The sequence below is a fragment of the Panthera uncia genome, chromosome A2 (genome assembly GCF_023721935.1).
Source record: "Panthera uncia isolate 11264 chromosome A2, Puncia_PCG_1.0, whole genome shotgun sequence".
NCBI lineage: Eukaryota > Metazoa > Chordata > Mammalia > Carnivora > Felidae > Panthera > Panthera uncia.
The window spans coordinates 54,021,549-54,027,481 of NC_064816.1; positions in this window are offsets into that span (position 1 = coordinate 54,021,549).

Below are 5,933 nucleotides of genomic sequence, written 5' to 3' on the forward strand. Positions count from 1 at the left end.
TCCGCCCCGCTCGGGCCCGCGCCTGCGTCACAGAGAGCTGGAGTCCCGCAGCGCACTCGCCGGCCGATCGGGGGCCACGCCTCCAACGCCCATCAAGCGCGACGTGCCGCTTTGCGCAGACAAATGCCCAGTAGAATCCGGCTTTGCTCGGAAAGTCGCGCCCCCTAAGGGGAGGGCCGCGCGAGTTTTCACCAGGCTCGCCGCAGACATTGGCCAAGTGCGGGATCTCCCCGCCCCGGGGGAGGGGCCACCCTATGCCCCGCCCCCCCCCGCCGCCCGGGCTCTCCTGCGCTCTCCCAAGGCTGGGACTTAGGCCGCCTGGTTTCCCGGCGGACTCCGCGCCTGGCGCTCTGTGTGACCTTGGGCCAGCGTGCGCGCTCTGGGGTCTCTGTTTCCACGGGTAAAATGGGATGGTGTGGTGCTCTGGCCCTGCCATCTGGAACCTACTGGAATCCATGACCTCTCCGACTTGAGGCCGCACGCGCGCCCTCCCCGCCCCATCTGTGGGGACTCCCAGGTGAGACAAGTACTCCCTACACGTCATTTGGGCTCTCTGAGCCTCAGTTTCCTCGTCAGTACAGCTGGGCTGGTGACCCAGTCTTAAGGGGACAGTCGGGTGTCCGTGCTCACTCCCCTGTCTCCCCTCCCCAAACCAAGCCAAGCCCGAGCGACAGCTGGGAGTGTCTTGGGGTTGGACCCTGGGAGGAGGCTCCAACAATACAGCCCCAGAGGCCAGAGACAATGGGCCTCTCTGTAGGCCCAGCTGTCCCCGCCAGCCAAACAAGCAGCTGACCCGAGGGCTGCCAGGAACAGGGATCCCTGGTGGCTCCGTGAGGGCGCCCGTGGGCGTGACAGAGTGGGGCACCGCGAAGGGGAAGGACCCAGACTTTTCAACAGTGCCCTCCAAGTGCCTGTCACTTGAATGCATAATGGCACTGGATTCTCACAACCAAATCCTATGAGGGGCTGCTGTCATCACCTCAGTTTTTTCAGGAGGTGAGCTGAGGTCCGGATTAAACCTAGACTAGGCCACCTGTCAGCACCATGACCTTGGGCAAGTTGCTTAGCTCTTTAGTCCTTCATTTCTGCATGTGAAAATGGGGTGATGCCTTCCCACCTACCTCATGGGGAAGTTGAGATCATCAAAAGAGATCATAATACTGATTATTATTTAAAGAGCACCTAGTGTGTATTAGGTTCAATTCTAAGAGCTATGCTCACTTAATCCTTGTAACAACCCTAGGAGGTGAACTATGGTTATTCCCATTTTACAGATGAAGAAACTGAGGCACAGAATGGTGAAATAACTTGCCCAAAGGTCAAGGATATAGACAGATGTAAACCATAGCCACAGAAGGAAAAAAGTAATATCTATTTTTTTTTAACATTTATTTATTATTGAAAGATAGAGAGAGACAGAGAATGAGCATGGGAGGGGCAGAGAGAGGGGAAGACACAATCCAAAGTAGGTTCCAGGCTCTGAGCTGTCAGCACAGAGCCCGACACGGGGCTCAAACTCACAAACCACAGAGATCATGACCTGAGCCAAAGTCAGATGCTTAACTGACTGAGCCACCCAGGCACCCCCCCCCCCCAAAAAAATAATATTTAATAACAAGAGGCAAGAAAGTGTGTGCAGTGACCCTGTTTCATTGTGAGAAGTTCATCTCTGGGAACTTTGTCTGGTTTGGAAAGCCACACAGACAAATAAGCCCGTTGTTGGGAGAACGAGGGCGTGGGGCAGGCTGGAACGAGGAAAGCCACAACCAAAAAGAGTGTGAGATTGCTCTGGGTGAGAGGGTTTTTAAGTTGTCCCCTGTGTGGCTGAGGAGGGAGGTGGTCTGACGAGCCCAGGGGCTTGGGAACACCTTCCAAACAGCATGCCAGCCTGGACCACTGACCCACACTATCACCCAAGGGAGAAATAAACTATGTTATTATTCATACTGAGTGTTTGGGAGGCTCTTTGTTACAGTATCCTAGCCAACGCACTGCGCTGGGACACAGCTGGGACACAGCCGTGAACGTGAACCCGGCAGGCAAGATCTGAAAGCCTTGGTCAAGCTTGGTTTAGTGGCAGATACAAATGTTAAACAAGGAGACAATCAAATTGCAAACTAATCAGGGCATGAGCCGAGGAGTGGCAGAGAAAGAAGGTGCCCCCTGATTTAGGCAGTGGTCATGAAGCACCTTTGAAGAGATGGTTGTTTTCGCTTTTTAATCACGTCTACCTTATTTTAAAATGTCATTGTGATGTAACAAGACACTGACTTATTGCACATTACAGACTTATTATCCCCCCCCCCCCTTTTTGCAATCTTAGAATATATTTCATCTTCAGATGAATACAAAACCCTGAAAACATAACACCCCCTTTGGAAAATACAGGCATGCAAATGACAACGTTAACTGCAGAAATGCACCAAAGAGGAATAATAAATGGCATGGATCCAATATTTCAATATTAGTTAATATTAGTTAAATCGGCATAATATTGAAACCAGGCCCTTTAAGTTCTAGTAAGCACTCTATTTCCATTCCAGTCCCTTGCAACAATAACAACAATATTAGCTAGTGTCCTTTAAACTCTTAAGAGTGCCAAGCACTATTAAACATATGCAATGTGGTTTATTATCTGTTTTATTGATAAAGAGATGATTTATTTCCTTATTTTTATTTTAGAGAGAGAGCAAGCTAGTGGGGGAGAGGAGCAGAGAGGGAGAGAGAGAAGAAATCTTAAGCAGGCTCCACACCCAGCATGGGGCTTTAAGGGGAGCTTGACGATGGGCAGATCAACCGGGAGATCCATCCCATGACCCTGAGACCATGACCTGCACTGAAATCAAGAGGGGGCCGCTCAACCGACAGAGCCAGCCAGGTACCCCGATGAAGAGATCATTTTCAAAGTTTATTTATTTATTTGAGAGAGACAGGGACAGCACAGCCGGGAAAGGAAGAGATGATGTTTCAATGAGCGGAAGACACGGCAAGTGCAAAGACTAGAGGCCAGGTGGAGCAGGAGAAGGTAGTGTATGTTTTATTCCTACCACAATGGGAAACTGCATACCAGGCAGAGTCCCAATAGGATAGAGCAGACCCATTCAGTAGGGTTTAATGAAAAGAGTTCAGCAAAGGGGCGATTTACCCCCGTGTGTGGGCATGGGGAGGATGGTGTTGTAAGGACATCAATGGGCTGGTGCAGTCCCCGGGCTGGCAATAGTGGGGAGCCACTAGCCCCGAAACCTGAAGGAAGGAGGAGGGGGAGCGGTTTCCTAGAAGCAACAGGAGACTCAGTGATGGGGTGAGGGCCCCCCCGGTGAAAAGCTGTGGCTAGAGAGACACAGTCACTGCCGAAACTGGGAGTAAGTCAGGACAATACCCCAACTTTTCTCTCCTCCCACCCTCTGATGCCCGTCGGTGCCTCCCATTGGCCGAAACCAACTGGGAGCCAAAGACCAAGGATGCCCAGGTGATGGCATCCAGGGGGATCAGCTTTGTTGGGGGTACACAGAGCAGGTGAAAACTGTGGCCAATGGATCTGGGAGGTGGGAGCTAAGTGGAGAATAACCAGAGGTGTTCTAGATGACCTTGAAGATCTCTCCAGCCCTCTCTGAGCCAACTCTGTAACAGAAATGGATTACTTGAAAACTTCCCCTCTTGCTAATACTGGCTGCTAGCATCTTGTTGTTCTTGAGCACTTAACAGGGACTGTCACTGTGGAAACCTGATACTCAGGGTTGGTCACCGGTACCTACCATCCAAACCACCAGCCCTGGAGCGGGTCCAGCCAGGTGACCAGGTGAGGCCCAAAGGTGGAGAAATCATGGCACCTGTGAGATCCCCTGGCCTCGGGAGTACTGGGGATCCTCTCTGCCAGGGAGGACTGGCCCTGAGGGTGTTCCACAGCCACGAGAACTTATTAGCTCACAGTGCTGTCTGGATACTCACTCCAGGGCACGTGAGGCCAACAAGAAAGCACACAGGCACCCAGATTCTCCCTCAACTGCACACACGGAGGGAGACACAAACACCCCACAGCTACAGGCACACCCCCAGGCATGTACACACAAATGCACAGACACAGGCACAGATGCTCACAGGCAAACATGCACCAGCCGTGTGTTCGGCCACGGCCCAGCCCACGTCCGGCCACCCTGCTGATTCTTCGACCCCTCCCGCCTCGGTTTTCCGGATGGTCCCAGGATGAAGAGGGCATGCCCCGCCATATGCTCCTGTGGATCCCTGAACCTCCCTGGAATGGGTCGTCTTCTTCGTCACTGTCCCTCTGCCCCAGAAGGGGAAGTTCCTGGAACACAAATATTGAAGGAAGAAAGGAAAGAGGGAAGGAACGGGGAACAAATGGAGGGAGGCAGAGACCTAATCGTGATAAAATGCGACAGTATGATGTAAATATGCCAGGGCCCATTCAGGATTTGTTGGGCCCTGTGTTTATACAATGGGGGAGGGGAGCTGTTTTTCAACTAGGAAGACCAAAATGATGAATACTGATGAGAGAAAGAGCCTTGGAAGGGGCCTGTGTAAGTGAGGGCCCTGGTGCTGAACAGGAAATCTGCACCTGTCAACATGCTTGAAGCATGGACATGTTTCTAATACTAACATTCTAACACATTCAGGAACACAGACACTAGAAGCCTGGAGTCCCAGACACGTATGCACATACACACACACACACACACACACACACACACACACACGTGTGCACAGCTCTAGGCTCTGGTTGCTCTCCAGCTGGACCCTCTGGACACCAGTCTTCAGAGGCCCCTGCAGCCCTCACTTAGAAATTAGGCCCTGGCCCAGCTGCTTGCACATCAAATGAGTGTGTGCTGATGGACCCACCCCCAGGTGTGCACTTTGATGTTTCAGAGGAGTGGACTCTATTCCTGCCTCCTCACCTGGAGCCCCAACCCATGCCTTCCTGCCCGCTATGAGCTGCCTTCACGCCACAGGGCCAGGGGGACGAGGTGGGTGCTGTCTCTGGAGAGGGGCTTGGCCAACATTCAGTGAAGCGTCAGCTGCTGGCCCTTAGAGCCGGCAACACCCCCCAGCATGCCTCCCCAACACATTCTACTGCCTTTTCCCAAGGATGGGACATCGAGGCCCAGGCAGGGAGGTCGTGGGCCCTGTGCAGGTTCTCTTGGGGAATAGCAGTATGTGACACACACACACCCATCACAAGCATTTCTGGAATGCCAAAGATTATAAAAGGTTTTCTTATTCAATGCAGGAAAGCATAAAGCAAATGAAAATGGCTTGTAATGCTGCTGTGCAGCTAATCCCAGTGGCATTTTAAAAATAATGCAGGCACACATTTAGAAAATGCAAACGGTTCCAAAAGATTACAAAGTGAAAACCCGAACCTTCCTTGCTGTCTCAGTCCCTCTCCCCGGAGATGATCACTCTTTGCATTTCCTTCCCGAATACGTTGCTATACTGGCTTTTACTGAAGAAAAGAGGAGAATCACTCTGCCCACTATTTCGTACCTTGCCAGTTTCCCACCTAAAACACATCTCTGCAGATCTGTCCACGTCAACATGGCCCAATCTGCTGCCTTCTTTTTAATGGCTGTGCTTTATTCCATGGTCTGTGCTCTCTGTCAAGGTGTATTTATTCCCAGTTTCTTTGCTCTTAAACACTGTACCTCGATGTACTATTAGTATTTCCGTAGGGCCAGTTAAAGCAGAGGCACTCCATCAAAGAGTATATGGGTTTTTAATTCCGGTAGAAATTGCCAAAATGCCCTCCAGAAGGGTGGCATTAATTTGCACTTTTATCAGCAATATACAAAAGAGTCTGTCTCCCTACACTGTTAACAATTTTGTCAAACAGAGTGAAAAGTCAGATCTCAGTGTTTCTTAACAGCTTTGCTGAAACATAATTCACATGCTATACAGTTCACCCGCTTTATGTGTTT